Source organism: Echinops telfairi, unplaced genomic scaffold (genome assembly GCF_000313985.2).
Source record: "Echinops telfairi isolate 266 unplaced genomic scaffold, ASM31398v2 ScPeMD7_7469;HRSCAF=8507_0, whole genome shotgun sequence".
Taxonomy (NCBI): domain Eukaryota; kingdom Metazoa; phylum Chordata; class Mammalia; order Afrosoricida; family Tenrecidae; genus Echinops; species Echinops telfairi.
This window is the reverse complement of record NW_022111372.1, coordinates 2,847,132-2,863,030: the sequence shown is the minus strand read 5'-3', so window position 1 is coordinate 2,863,030 and position 15,899 is coordinate 2,847,132. Positions and strand designations below refer to the sequence as shown.

General features: G+C 39.2%; 2 pseudogenes; one reads left to right on the top strand and one right to left on the bottom strand.

Moving 5' to 3' along the window:
• Positions 1 to 792: 792 nt before the first annotated feature.
• LOC101648084 lies at positions 793 to 5,174 on the bottom strand (annotated as a pseudogene).
• A 97-nt stretch (positions 5,175 to 5,271) lies between these two features.
• Positions 5,272 to 14,582, top strand: LOC101648394 (annotated as a pseudogene).
• The last annotated feature ends 1,317 nt before the right edge of the window (positions 14,583 to 15,899 follow it).

Sequence of the window (15,899 nt, the reverse complement as noted above, 5' to 3'; positions counted from 1 at the left end):
TTTCATCATAGAAAGGCACTTGCTCATGCTTCCAATGTAGCAAGGGCTATCCCATGAGAATTTTCTTGGGAAACTTTATTCCATCCACTTTACAACCGTGATCTTGCATTTTCAGATATATTTGAAAGAACATTTGAAAGGAACACAAATATTTACACCCCTTGCCAATACCTAAACTGACATATTAAAGAGAGCAAAATTCTTCAGGAAAAAGTTAGAGAAGGAAAATTGCCTTCAGAATCACCGACACTCAGATTAAGGATATGCTGAAAAACAATTGCTTCACATTTTGATAACTTCTTAAAAATAAAGCATTTCTATTATTTTGTAGCGATACTGTTCTACTTTCATGTATTAGTGCAAATGATAGAGTAGTACAAGGGGGAAAGGGTGTGAGAACACAAAATTAACTATTTCCAAGCCAACGCATGTGTGTGATGACTGCTGTGCCTATGAAAGTAGTCGATTTCTGAAGCCTCTTGAGAAGACTCTGGGCCTTATGATTTGTTTTGTAACTTTAAAAAAAATTGTAAATAGTACCTTTAAAGGCATTTGTTTTATCTCTAAGACCCAAGATTATCATTATAAGTGATATGTTCTTCATGCATTATTTGAGAACATGGACACTAAACACACTCCATAGAAAGTTAAATGTATTAAAATTGTTAATGATATATATAAACAAAGAATTCCATTAATAATTTCAAGTCAACAAATTTGTCAAAGATCAACTCTGGTCATTAATGTACTCACTCAAAGTGAATTATTGGAGATTATTAGAGATTCGGTGAATCATACAACTACATCTGGGTTCCCTAAAATCAAAAGGGAATAGGGCATAAACATTAAATATAGGTAAAAGATGACATTAGAAAATGTGGCTGTGTTTTCAGATGTCACATGGAGTCAGGTCCGACTCAAAGTGACCATGGATACAAGAGAATGAGCAGTTCTGTACCTCCTCTTAACTCTTCCTGAACTTGAGCCCATTATCGCACTTTCTGGGCCAACCCATCCCCTTGAGGCTCTTTCTCTTTTTCTTGGTCCTTCTACTTTACAAACTATGATGTCCTTCTCCAGGAACTGGTATCTCCTAATGCAGCACAAGCATTTACAACAGGTCACAAGGACATGGGATCAAGTCTCCCCATCCATGCCTCTAAGGAGTGTGCTGGTTGTACTTCTGAGAAAAATCCATTTGTTCTTTTGGCAGCCCCTGGCCCTTTCAGTGTTTTGTTCCAACATCGTAGACCAAAAGCACACTTCTTTTTGCAGTCTTCACTATTGAATGTTCGACTTTATTGCATACGAGGCCATTGAAAATACCATGGTGTGGGTCAGGCACACCTTATCCTCAAAGTAACATTCTTGCTTTTCAACTTTCTTTTTTTTCTTTCTTTTTTTGCTTTTCAACTTTCTATAGAGGTTTATGGTTGGCTGGCCCGGGAAGGCATTGGAGAGGGCCTAGGGCCTTCCCAAGAGTCAGAGGATGGATCTGCCAAAGCTTAGGAAGGGAGCCATGGGGCCTGATACCCCCAAGAACACTCAGCCAGAGGGCTGAGCCAGCATACATTTGTGTCCTTGTGTCCTGTGATTCAGCTGCATCTGTGTGCATCCAGTGACCAATGGCTAATGAAATATACCTGCTTAAAATTTAAAAATAAATAAATAATAAAGAGGTTTTCTGAAGCAGATATACCTAATGCAATGCACTCCTTCATCTCTTAACTGCTGCTTCCATGAGTATTGATTATGGATCCAAGCAAAATGAAATTTTTGACAATTTCAATCTTTCCTCCATTGATCATGATGTTACCTATTGGTCCTGTTGTGAGGGTTTGGGTTCTCTTTCCATTGAGTTGTAATCTATGCTGAAAGTGGCAATCCTTGATCTTCATCAACAAGTGTTTCAAGTCCTCCCCATTTTCAGCAAGCAAAATTGTATCATCTGTGTATAGAAGGTTGTTAATAAACCTTCCTATAATCCTGATAATGCATTCTTCTTCATATAATCCACTTCTCTGATTATTTTTGCAGCATACAGATTGGATAAGTATGGTGAGAGGATACAACCCTGACTCATGCATTTCCTGATCTTCAACCAGGCAATACACCCTTGTTCTATTCACACAACTGCCTCGTGATTCATGCACAAGTTCCTAATGAGCACAATGAAGGGTTCTGGAATTCCCATTTTTCTCTAAGTTATTCATTGTTTGTTATAATGTACACAGTCAAACACCCTGGCATAGTTAATACAACACAAATAAATATATTTCTGGTATGTACTTGTATGTAATATCAATGACATTGTTCTATAATTTGAATACTCTGTTGGCTCACATTTTTTTGAAATGGGTTTTGTGGTACTTAGATGATTTGCATGTCAATTTAAAGATGCATGAATGTATCTGGTGTGTGATCATGAAGAGCCGATGGGACCAGGTTTCAAGCACCAAAGGCAGGGGGTGAGGTTGGGGGAGAATCATATCATCGTGAATGAGGGTAGCGCATGATGGGGACCCAATGTCCATCTGCACACAACTGGACATACCTTGCAGAGGGGTTGTGGGGAGGAGATGAGTCACTCAGGATTCAGTGTATCAATAATGAAACTCACAACCTTCCTCTAGTTCTTATACGCTCCCTCCCCACAACTAACATGATCCCAATTCTACCTTGCAAACCTGGTTAGACCAGAGGACGCACAGCGGTACAGATGGGAACTGGAAACACAGGGAATCTAGGACAGATGAACCCCTCGGGACCAGTGGTGACAGTGGTGATACCGGGAGGGAAGGTGGGAGTAGAAAGGGAGAATCGACTACAAGGATCTACATATGACCTTCTCTCTGGGGGGTGGGCAACAGAAGGGTGGGTGAAGGAAGACGCCGGGCAGTGTAAGATAAAATAAAAAAATAATTTATAAATTATTAAGGGTTCCTGAGGGAGGGGGGAGCGGGGAGGGAGGAGGAGGGGAAAAGGAAAATGAGTAGCTGATTCCAGGAACCCAAGCGGAAAGCGAGTTTTGAGAATGATGAGGGCAACAAATATAGAAGTGTACTTTACACAATTGATGTATGTATGGATTGTGATAAGAGTTGTATGAGCCCCAATAAAATGATTTTAAAAAAAGATATGTTAAGTATGTTCTTCCTTTTTGGTTTTCTAAGTTTGAGCTGCCCTTTGACATTTTCTGCTTAACTCTTTGACTTCATCATTTCTTCTGTTTGCCTCAGCTACTCTATGATTCAGAGCAAGTTTCAGAGACATCCATTTTGACCATGCCTTCCTTTCCTCTCTTTTTAAAGACCTTTTGCTTGCATCATGTATGAGGAGCTGTGGTAGGATGCATAGTGATTATACATTGGGCTGCTAACCACAAGGCCGGCAGTTCCCAACCACCAGCCACTCCCTGGGAGAAAAACTGAGGTTTATACTCCTATAAACAGTTACTGTCTCAGAAACGCACAGGAGTAAGTTCTACTTTGTCCGATAAAGTCACGATGAGTTAGCATCAGCTTGGAGGCAGTGCATGTGAGCATGTGTGCTTCATGTTTGATGTTCTTTATATTATCCTTCCCCTCATCAGATCTTCGGCTATTAGTGTTTAATGCAATATATTTGTTCTTGAGGTACTCTCAAATTTTCAGTTAGGATATGCTCAAGGTTATATTTTGGCTATTGTGGACTTGTTTTAATTTTCTTCAACTTCAACTTGAGCAATTAACAGTCTGTTCTAAAGTCAGCCCCTGACCTGGTTTAGCTGCTAATATTGAGCTTCTCCATTATCTATTCTGAAAAATGTAGTCAATTTGATTTCTATGTATTCCATCTGGAGAATTCCACATCTTTTATGTTGTTGAAAAAATATACCTATCATGAACCAATCATTCATCTTGAAGAATTCTATCTTGTGATCTGAAGCCTCGTTTTTATCACTGAGACCATGTTTTCCAACTAGTATGTCTTCTTCTTTGTTTCCAACTTTTGCATTATTCCAGGTGCCAATAATTATAAATGCCTCTTGATTGCATGTTTGACCCATTTCAGACTGAAACCATCGGTAGAATCCTTCAATTCCTTCATCACTAGCCTTAGTTGTTGGAGCATACATGTGTATAATAGTTGTATGACGTGGATTTAGCTCTGCTAAAACCTGCTGTCCTTGGGTGACTCTTTTGGTATTTGAAATACCAATGACATAGCTTTCAGCATCACAGTAACACACAAACTACCACAGTATGACAAACTCTCTATGTTCAGCAACTCATGAATAACCTCTGGTTTCTCCATACCTTGACCAATCAGAAAGAGGATAGCCATCAAACCGTGAACTTGATGGCAAAGGAATGCCTGGCCAATTACTTCAAATGGACATAACTGGAAAAGTTCTGGCCATCTCTCCTCACCCAGACTCTGGCTCATTAGTTTTATTTTAGAGGACAGAATAGTCCTCTGAAAATTAATCTCTCCATTGGCTATATTCATTTTACACAGGTTCCTGAAATCAAGTGAGCCAAGATACTTCTGAGCTGCATAATCCATAAGTGTAATATCTAAATCAGCATGAGGGGAAAATAGTTATATGTCTGCTCAATGCAGCTGACTTTAGCAGTGAAGATGGACTCTACAGGAGCCCACGCCAGGATACAGATGTCAGGAGGAAGCTCCTGATTGAGGGTGTGGGTACAGCAGATCTCTTTGGCACTGATAGCAGTATCACTGCCTTTGTCTTTTAAATTAAAATCTTCTGATTTCCTTTGGAAAGTGAGAATGAAGGTCAAGAGATATTGCCTGACCAAAGGCACTTACTCCCTTGTCTGTTTGCCCACACCGGTCATAATGTGATGTCTGTCTACTTTTTAATAGTCTCATTTAGGCTAGCACCTCAAACAGCTTCTCTTCAAGGGTGCTGTTTGTTTTTTCTTGATGGGCAAAACCCTGGAAGCCCGAGACCATCTAGGCTATCCTTAGAGCTACATGCCTTTGGCCTTGATCACTGAGATCAAATGAACGCTTAGCTTTTCCACTTCCTGAGAATGTTTCTCTACTGCTTGAGTTCTTGTTGCTGAATTGTTCATTTTTAAGTCTTTGTACCTCCTCCTCCCATTCTTGCACCCTTTGGAGATGTTTCTCAGTTTGTGGTTTTGGCTTATGTCATTTTCAGCCATGATATAATAAATAATCATACAGGTCGACCCAACCTTCTTCCCAGTCTTTAGCCACGCAGCTTCTTGCACTGTGTGTTTGTTTTTTGAGATGTCAGACATGCACTCTGAGCATTCAGCCGTATACCTCATCTCTGAAGTTAAGAACACTATTGTCTTGATTGAGCTCCTCGATGGGAACAAGGCCTACCACTCTATGGGACTGTGACAGTGTCCAAATCCTGAAAACTAAGTTCCCTTAGTTTTCCTAAGTTCCTTCCACTTAGAACATGCAATGTTTCTATGTGGTTGTAATTCACCTTTTTAAAAACGTTTTTATTGTGAATCGGGAGGTTTTGCAGAGTAAATCAGTTTTCTAGTGCATGATTCATGCGGATTCTGTCTCCTGTCCCTGATTACAGTCGCTCACGATAACATCATGGATTCTACTTCTTCCCTGTGCCTCCCGTCTGCATTCCTCCTTCTTTCCCAGCTCTGCTGACTCCTTTTGTGGGGAACGTTCTGTCATTTTGATTTCAAATGGCTGATCCTGCTGAGGAGGGCCTACCTCCCCAGTGTTGTTTTCCCCTCGTAGATCTATGATTTGGGTGACAAGGAAACCACGGCAGTGTGACTTCAGTTCCAGATCTGAAGGGTGATGAGGGCCATGTTCTTTGGGGTTCCACCAGTATCTATCCAGCTAGAATGCCTGGTCTGTGTCATAACGTTGAGTTCTTTTTCACATTATCGTCCGCTCTATGCAGTTGTCTTCCACCCTAAGCTAGTGCAGTTGTCTGTGGCAGCTGGGTCCCCGGGTGGTGGAGACTAGATCTTCTGACCTCGTGGGGCTAAAGACTGATGGTTGAGTAGTCTAATCGTCCCGCGGACTAATGATTTCCATATGACTTTTGATTTCCACCACTCTTCTTTCCGCCAGGCACGGAGAGGACCAGCATTCCACCTTCGGGGTTTCCTCACAAAAGTAGTGCGGTCCTTGTGGACTAGGTATGCGGTTGTACTTCTGCTCAAAATTCTCAACAGCTTCTGGATGACTTGCTAAGCCAGATTTTTAAATAATCAAGTGATTATTTTGATATATGGAGTTTTTAATCCAGCTTTCATTTATATGAAACTCCAAATTGGATTTCTTAAATGTAAAATAAGAATTCAAAGAATATTTCTGACTTATATTCCTACAGTACTAACTGAAAGAGAAAGGTAAAATAATGGCAAGAATAAAGCATTTCATCCTATAAAAAAGAGTAGGCTACTATTCCTTTTAATAATGTAAAACCACACCCACGATTTCCATGTTATGTCTTTATTAGCAGTGAAGTGGTTCATGGACTATGGGTAAGAAAGTTTTTAATGAGAAAAATCACATTAAACTAAGTCTTAAGAATAAAAGTATGTGGATAAGAAGGTGAAAGGCCACTCCCAGGACAGAAAACAGGGCTCTTGTGTATGAATATAAAAATATCTCTCCTCATTTCACCTCTATTTGAGGGCAAGCTTATTCTGTGAACTGAATGCATGCCAGAGTGGATGTACTTAATATGAATGAACATTATGGCAAACTTTAACAAGGCCAAATTCTGTTACCACAAAAATTTTTAAACAAATAGTCATCATAAGGAAAATAGTCATAGTCCCTGGCATATAGCCTGTCCTTCATTGAGCTTTTGAAAGACGCTACTTAAATAATCTTGAACAGTTTTTCAAGTACTTAACCCATATAATTTGAATGGCTTCTAAATTTTTACTGTGGCTCCCAGTAAAAAATAAATTTTACATCAGAACATTCACATACACACACACACACACACACACGCACATACACACACACAAACATATGCAAACTTTTTGAAGCTCCCTGTATGTGTATACCTACATAGGGGACTTCAAAAAGTTCATGAAAAAAATTGACTTTAAAATATGCATTTCCCATACATTTTGAACATGCATGTGTCCTAGTGCATTTTACCCTCTTCATTATTCTCTACAATACTGTCATTTGTATTCTTCTATGGTTCTATATTAGACCAACCTTGGAGGCTTTTAAAATTTATCAGAGAGATCACAGAATCTCACTGATTTCTCCTGGAGTGGATTTTGAGTTCTGGTTTTGTTGTTTTTGCTCTTTTTTTATCCCCAGGTAATTTTTCATGGCAAGAAATTCTGAGAATTGTGATTTATTTATTTCCACCTGTCAAATATTACGCATTTGTATTCAAGAAAAAAAGCTATAGCCAAATAAAAATTTAAAAACGTAGAAAGTTATTTTCCCCATTCCCCACCTCAGCGATTTTTCCTTCTGAAGTGTCAGCACAATATTGAAGCATTATATGTGTACCTGCCTTAAAATAAATAAAACAAGCATTTCCAAAGTAGACACCCATATCATCAGTACTTCATTTGGTTTTCTTGGCATCAAATCTCTTTATAAAATTTTTTTATCAACTATTTCTAATTTCTCCTCTCATTCTCTATGGTCCTGACTCCATTCAGTCTCTTCCCATACCACCACTTCATTAAAACACCTTTTTTGTTTTGTCAAGTCAAAAATTCATTAACCGATCCTATATCATGAAGTCTTTCTATTGTACCCTAGTCATATGTAGCTGAAGCTCTCAGAAATCCTCCACTCTTCGTGTCATTTAACGCATTCCTCACTTGCACTCATGTTTAGAAGAAAGCAATCTCTTGATATTCCTTTGTTTTGAGGTATACAAGAGATCCCAAATCTAATGTAAGGAAAGCTCTAAATCTTAAACCAGAAAAGAGAAGACAAAGAATATGACAATAAGGGGCAAATGTGTGATAGACTTCTGTTGCCAACTATTGAGCAACCTCAAAAGCAACCGAGATTTCTGAACAAAGCCCAGGGCCTTCAAAGTCTCTGACATGGAGATAGTTGTCGACTGCTTCTGCACAAACAAGGGCATTTCTGCTTAAGTACATGGAAGTATTTCAGTTCCTTTAATAGGAAAAGAATATGCTTAAGGTAAAGTTCAATTTCCTCTTAGTAGTGTTTCCATTTCAGTTCTCTGGTGTGACTTATAAATAACTGTACACTTTACAAAGATAAAGTAAAAAATTGAGGTTCACTCAATGCAGAAAAAAAGTTCAGTTAAAAATACATGATTAGCAACATAATGTAGGGTGAATTTTTTAATTGGGGGTCTACAAATGGCAGAGTAAATATTTTTGTTGTTGTTTTCTAAAAGGGCAAACTGCCCCTTTCTCGTTTACTCACCAACAGAAATTAAATCACTTTCTTCTTGCACTTTCATAATTGACGCATTGAGTTACCTTATCTACATATTCTCTATATATTCAAGCATAGAAAATAAAGTATAGTCCCACTAATACCTGTATCTAACATATTCTTAAGTTCAGTAACTATATCATTAAAATTTAATTTCATTTGCAATTTTGAAAGTTGAGATGTATAGCTTATATAAATTTATCTTCACATTCCAAATATCATTATTAATCTTTTTCAATCACAACAGATAAAGTATGTAATATAAACTTTTTAAAAGTCCTAAGACCAATGAACCTAGCTTTTCCTGGAATATTTGATTATCTGTAATGTCTTACTCAAATTATTTTCCAAACTGCAAAATTTCAATTGCTTTCAAATGAGGGGACTTCAAAAAGTTCCTGGAAATGTCTATGATCTATTAATTCAATTTTTCTGCATAATTTGGAAGTCCCTTTTTCTAATAGTTTTTTTTTTCCAAAACCATTTTATTGGGAGATAATACAGATACCATGTATTTCCATAGTTCAGTCATATCAAGCAGTATTGTACAACTGCTACCACAGTCAGTTTCAAGCATTCTCTTCCTTCTTGAACTCCTTGACATCAGCTCCCTTTTACCCCCTCCCCACTGTAGCTCCCCCAGGAGCCCCTATTCTGCTTATAGGTTCATCAGTATTGGATTTCATATACTGAAAAACAGAAAAACATAACAAACATTCAAGAAGGTCAACCCCAGTGACTAAATGCATCTGAGATAAACCAAACACACACACACAGAAATCTAATAGTTTTTATAATAGCTTTTAATCGTAATTGCTGATTACCTCAATATTGTAAATGTATTTACTAGTGGAAATAGGTGAAAATCCCATAGATTTTCTCCATGCTGCCAGACACTCATCAATCCTACAATATAGGAATTTCTACCACTGTGTTTCATGCACTGGGTTAGGCATAAACATGTTTAAAGTTAAGATTTGTGCTGTCCACGTTCCCAACAAAATCGCTGAAGACAAATGTTTGCATCAGCAAATGTGGTGAAGAAAGCTGATGGTGCCTGGCTAGTAAAAGATATACCATCTGAGGTCTTAAAGGCTTGAAGATAAACAAGCAGCCATCTAGCTCAGAAGCAACAAAGCCCACACGAAAAAAGCACACCAGCCTGTGTGACTACAAGGTGTCGAAGGGATCAGGTATCAGGCATCAAAGAACCAAAAATCATATCATTGTAAATGAGGGTGAGTGCAGAATGGAGACACAAAGCCCATCTGTAGGCAACTGGACACCCTCTTACAGAAGGGTCATGGGGAGGAGATGAACCAGTCAGGGTGCAGGGTAGCAATGATGAAATATACAACTTCCCTCTAGTTCTTAAATGTTTCCTCCCCCCACTATCATGATCCCAATTCTACCTTACAAATCTGGCTAGACCAGAGGATGTACATTGGTACAGATAGGAACTGGAAACACAGGGAATTCAGGACAGATTATCCCTTAAGGACCAGTGGTGAGAGTGGTGATACCTGGAGGGTGGAGGGAAGGTGGGGTAGAAAGGGGGAACCGATTACAAAGATCTACATATAATCTCCTCCTTGGTGGATGAACGACAGAAAAAGTGGGTAAAGGGAGACGTCGGGCAGTGTTAGATATGACAAAATAATAATTTATAAATTATCAAGAGTTCATGAGGGAGGGGGAAGCGGGGAGGGAGGGAGAAAAATGAGGAGCTGATATCAAGGGCTCAAGTAGAAAGCAAACATTTTGAGAATGATGATGGCAACAAATGTAAAGATGTGCTTGACACAATGGATGGATGGATGGATTGTGATAAGAATTGTACGAGCCCCCACTAAAATGATTTTTTTTTAAAGATTTGTGCTATCTTCCATAAGCAATAAACATACTAACAAGCAAAATAACAAAAATAAAATGAACGCTTGCTGAAGAGTGAATGTGTGAAATGTGTTCTATGCAAGATGATGGAGGTTGTATTGTTTCGTTAAATGATGTCCAATCAGTTCTGATCATAGCAACCCTATGTTCAACAGAAACACTGCCTGGTCCTGCACCATCTCCCAATTGTTTTTATATTTGGGCCCATTGTTGGAGCCACTGTGTCAACCTATCTCCCTTGAATGTCTTCTCCTTTTCCTCTGCTATTCCACTTTACCAAGCATGATCTTTTTTCTGGGCTGGTCTAAGGTAGGGGAAACAAAGTCTTGCCAGGCTCACTTCTTTGGGCTGTACTTCTTCCAAAACAGATGTGTTGGTTCTTTCGGCAATCCACATTTTAATATTTCAATATTCTTCGGTAATTTCAATATTCCTTACCAGTATCTTAATTCAAATGGGTTGATTCTTCTTCAGTCATCCTTAGGCAATGTCCACATTTCACATGCACAGGAGGAGGTCATTGAAAATCCCATGGCTTGGGTCAGGTGCGCTTTAGTCCTCAAAGTAATATCCTTGCTTTTCAACACTTTAAAAAGGTCTTGTATAGCAAATTTACTGAATGCAACAGTTTGATCTCTTGACTGCTATTTCCATGAGCATTGATTGTGGAGGCAAGCATGATGAAATCCCTGGCAACGTCAATCTTTTCTCCATTTATCATGAGGTTGCCTGTTGGTCCAGTTTTAAGGATGTTCCTTTTCTTTACATTAATTTGCAATCCATATTGAAAGCTGCAGTCCTTGATAGTCATCAACAAATGCTTCAAGACTTCCTCATTTTCAGCAAATAAGGTGGTATCATCTGCATATGACAGGTTGTTAATAAGCCTCCTCCAATCCAATGTCTCATTCTTCTTCCTGTAGTCCAGCTTCTCTGATTATTTGCTCAACATCCAAATTGAATAAGTATGGTGAGAGGATACAACCCTGATGTAGAACTTTCTTGATTTTAGGCCATAGAGTATTCCCTGGTTCTGCTTGAACAACTACCTCTTGGTCTATGTACAGGTTCTGGATGAGCACAATGGAGTGTTCTGGAATCCCCATTCTTCTCAAGGCTGTTCGTGGTTTGTTATGATCCACATAGTCAAGTACCTTTACATTGTCGATAAAACAAAAATAAACACCTGGGATTATGTCAACAAGACACTCCTGGCTAGGGGTGGAGTCCAATCTGTCAATCAAGTGGACGCTTGATGACACCTCCTTGTTGGTATGGCCTTGTGTACTTATCAATCAGATCAAGCAAGCAAGCAAGATCAGTCACAAATAATTCCTCTATGTCACATCACCTTCCTCCTCACTGAGATTTCTCTTGGACTCTGTGTCTGACTCTAGGAGTGACCCCATGCGGGTTTCCCAATCTTGAAAGATGTAGGTGCAATGCCATGCTTCCAACAACATTGGATCTACATGAATTTGCACACACCAGCCAGTGATCTCCCTGTTTCCTGCTTCACCTTTCTATGTCATCAGCCTACAGCTACACGCGTCTGAAGAGAGCCTGGCCAACATCATACCTATGGGTTGAGTTGGGCTAGGCTGAGGCATCTTTTTTTTTTATGTGAACTTGCTTCTTAAAATAAAGTTCTCTCTAATACATAGATTAGTGTCACTGTTTGTTTCTCTAGGCCACTCGCATAATGCAATATCTTTCTGGTCTTTTCTGCGTTCGGGCAAGGCCCATTTCACATCCGCAATAACATCCCTTGTTCTGCAAACTCTTCTGAAACTGACTTGAATTTCTGGGAGCTCCCTGGCAAGGTACTGCTGCAACTATTGTTCAATGAACCTCAGCAAAATTGTACTTGTCTGGGATTTTAAAGATATTGTTGGATTATTTCTGTATTTTCTAGGGTCATGTTCATTTGGAATAGGTACAAATATGGATTTCTTTCAGTCAGTTGGCCAGTCTTCCGAATTGCCTGGTATAGGAGAGTGAGTTCTTCCTGTGCTCCATCTGCTTGCTGAAACATTTCAATTGGTATTCCATCCATTCCTGCGCCCTGTGTTTTGCTATTGCCTCCAGTAGAGCTTTGCAGGGATTCCTTCAGAACCATTTGTTCTTGGTCACATTTTCCCTCTTCTAATGGTTGAATGTCAACTAGTTCTGTTTGTTTCAGTGATTCTGTGTATTCCTTCTTCCTTCTTCGTTGGAAGCTTCCTGCATCATTGAATATTTTGTCCATAGAATCTTTCAATATTGCAACCGGAGGCTTAATTTTTTCCTTTAGTCCTTTCAGCTTAAAATATGCTCAGAATGGTCTCCTTTCTGGTTTTCTACTTCCAAGTCTTTGAACATTTCATTATAATATGTCATTTTGTCTTCTTGAGCTGTCTTTCAAATTTTTCTGTTAAGCTTTTTTTTTTTTTAACTTCATAATTTCTTCCATTAGCACACATAGTTGTAGGACCAGAAAATTACTCAATTTGAGAAATCCTTTTTTTTTTTTAAGAAGGAGAATATGATGCTACAAATACAAATGTTGGCATGTATTTGAATGCTTATCATGAGAAACTAGTCACAAGAATTACAAAATGTTACAAGATGTGAGCATGTGGCATCACTTCAACCGCCTTCTTCTCTCCTGGTTACTCAGGCAAGCCGTGTGGGATTAGTTTGTGCCAAAAACCCCTTAGAACCACGGTGTCCCTTCCTCTTGCTCCTGTCAATGCACTCAAGGTTGGAGCTGATGAGCAGAGCACAGACTGCTCGTGTCTCTCCTTTCCTTGGTGTCACTGTTATTGGAGAATTGGTAAAGAGCACTTGGGACCCAAAGCCATTGGCAAGATTATTTTAAGCAGAGGACAAGATGCCTCCCTTATGGTAACTAATGATGGAGCATTCTTAAAAACAGTGGTGCTAACAACCCAGCAACTCAAGTATTAATTAATATGTCAAGGGCTCAACATGATGAAGTTCATGTTGGCACTCCCTCTGTTGCTGTTTTAGGAGCAGGATTGTTAAAAGAAGCAGTTACTTTAATTTCAAAAAAGATTAGTCCACAAACCACCATTAGTGGTTGGAGAGAAGTTACAAAGGCAGCTAAAAAAGCCATTGAATTCAGCAGTGAGTCACAGTTCTAATGAAGTTAAATTCCATCAACATTTAATGAGTATTGCAGAACAACATTATCCTCCAAGCTGCTTGCTCATCACAAATATCACTTTACTGAGTGAGTTGTGGAAGCTGTTCTCAGACCGACAGGCTCTAGTGATCTGACAGCAACTCCTGCCATCAAGAACCGAGGAGGAAGACTGACAGATTCCTATTTAAATAAAGGTTTTCTGTTAGATTTTTTTTTAATGGAGTAAACCAACAAAAGCATATTTAGAAAGCTAAAATATTTATTTAAAATATTGGGATGGAAAAATATTGGGATGGATACGGACAAAATAAAGATATTTGGTCCCAGGGTAAGAGTTGATTCTACTGAAAAGTTCGCAGAAATAGAACATGCAGAAAAGGAAAAAACTAATTAGAACAGATTCTTAAACATGGAATTAATTACTTTCTTAACAGGAAACTCATTTATAAATACTCTGTGCTGCTGGTGTCATCATAGCTATTGAGGGTGTACATTTTTTAGTCATCAAAGGTCTAGTGCTTGTCACAAATGCTGAAATTGCTTCTACATTTGATCATCCAGAATTAGTGAAACTTGGAAACTGCAAACTCACTGAGGAAGGCATGATAAGGGAAGAAAAACTCATCCATTTTCCTGAGGTAGCCCTTGGTGAGGCTTACCCCAGTACTGTATATGGTGCCACTCAAGAAATATTGGATGAAGCAGAAAGATCTCTTCACAATGCTCTTTGTGTTCTTGCCCAGACTGTGAATGATTCTACAGTAATTCACGGAGGAGCTTGTTCTGAGATGCTGATGAACCATGCTGTTATGCAACTTGCCAATAGAACACCTGGCCAAGAGGCTCTTGCATCCCTGGAGTCTTATGCTAAAGTACTGGCAATGATGGCAAACTTCATAGCTGACAAAGTGCATCTTGTGTGTCATAGTTGACAGTAAAAGCCAGAGAATGCTGGACTGCATATGACATGAGGGGCCATCAGAGATATGGCAACACTAGCTTCCAAGTGAAGTGACAAATTCTTTTGAGAGCAACAGAAGCATCATAGGTGATTGCATTTGTGGACAAAATGATCAAAGCAGCACCCAGGAAATATGACCCTGATCACCAGCCCTGTGAATAATAATTCCCGTATGTTGTAGACTTCTGGATCAATTCATAGCAAAGTTATATTTTGAGACCTCATAGGACTACAGAATCAGAGTAATCTCTCGTCATTCATCATTAAGTTGAAAACTTTAGCTGACCTTCTTCTTTATTTGACATTTCATTTTCCAGAAAATTTAGTTGACTTAAAAGTTCAGTTCTTATACTGTGTATTAAAATGAAAATTTAACATGAGAGAGGGGAAGAAGGGGGGAAGGAAGTAGGTGTGAACAAACCCACGGACAAGGGAACAATAAATGATCTAACATCAATGGCGAGGAGGGTGTAGGATGCCTGGTAGGGCTTGATCAAGGGCAATGTAACCAAGAGCAATTACTGAAACCCAAATGAAGACTAAACATGATAGTGGAACAAGAGGAAAGTGAAAGAAAATAAAAGAAAGAACGAGGAGGCAAAGGGCATTTATAGAGATCTAAATACAGGCATGTACATTTGTAAATATATTTATATATAATGATAGGGAAATAGATCTATGTACATATATTTATAGGCTTAGTATTACGGTAGCAGATGGATATTAGGCCTCTACTCAAGTACTCCCTCAACACAAGAACACTTTGTTCTATTAACCAGGCATTCCATAACGCTCACCTTCCCGACACCATTGCTGAAGACAAAATGGGTGCATAAGCAAACATAGTGAAGAAGCTGATGGTGCCCAGCTATCAAAAGATATAGTGTCTGGGGTTTTAAAGGCTTGAAGTTAAACAAGCGACCATCTAGCTGAGAAGCAACAAAGCCCACATGGAAGAAGCACACCAGTCTGTATGATCATGAGTTGTTGATGGGATCAGTTATCAGGCATCAAAGACCCAGAACAAAAAATCATATCATTGTGAATGAGTGGGCATGTGAAGTAGAGGCAGAAAGCCCATCTATAGGCAACTGGACATCCCCTTACAGAAAGGTCGTGAGGTGGAGACAAGCCAGTCAGGGTACAGTATAACACCCATGAAACATATGAATTTCCTCTAGTTATTTAATGCTTCCTGCCCACCCCACCCCATCCCACTATCATGAGCCCAATTCTACCTTACAAATCCAGCTAGACCAGAGTATGTACACAGGTACAGATAAGAGCTGAAAACACAGGGAATCCAGGACAGATAAACCCCTCAGGACCAATATTGAGAGTAACCGTACCAGGCGAGGAAGGGGAAGGTGGGGGGAGAGAGGGGGAACCAATCACAATCATCTACATATAACCACCTCCCAGGGGGATAGACAACAGAAAAGTGGACAAATGGAGACATCAGTCAGTGTAAGACATGAA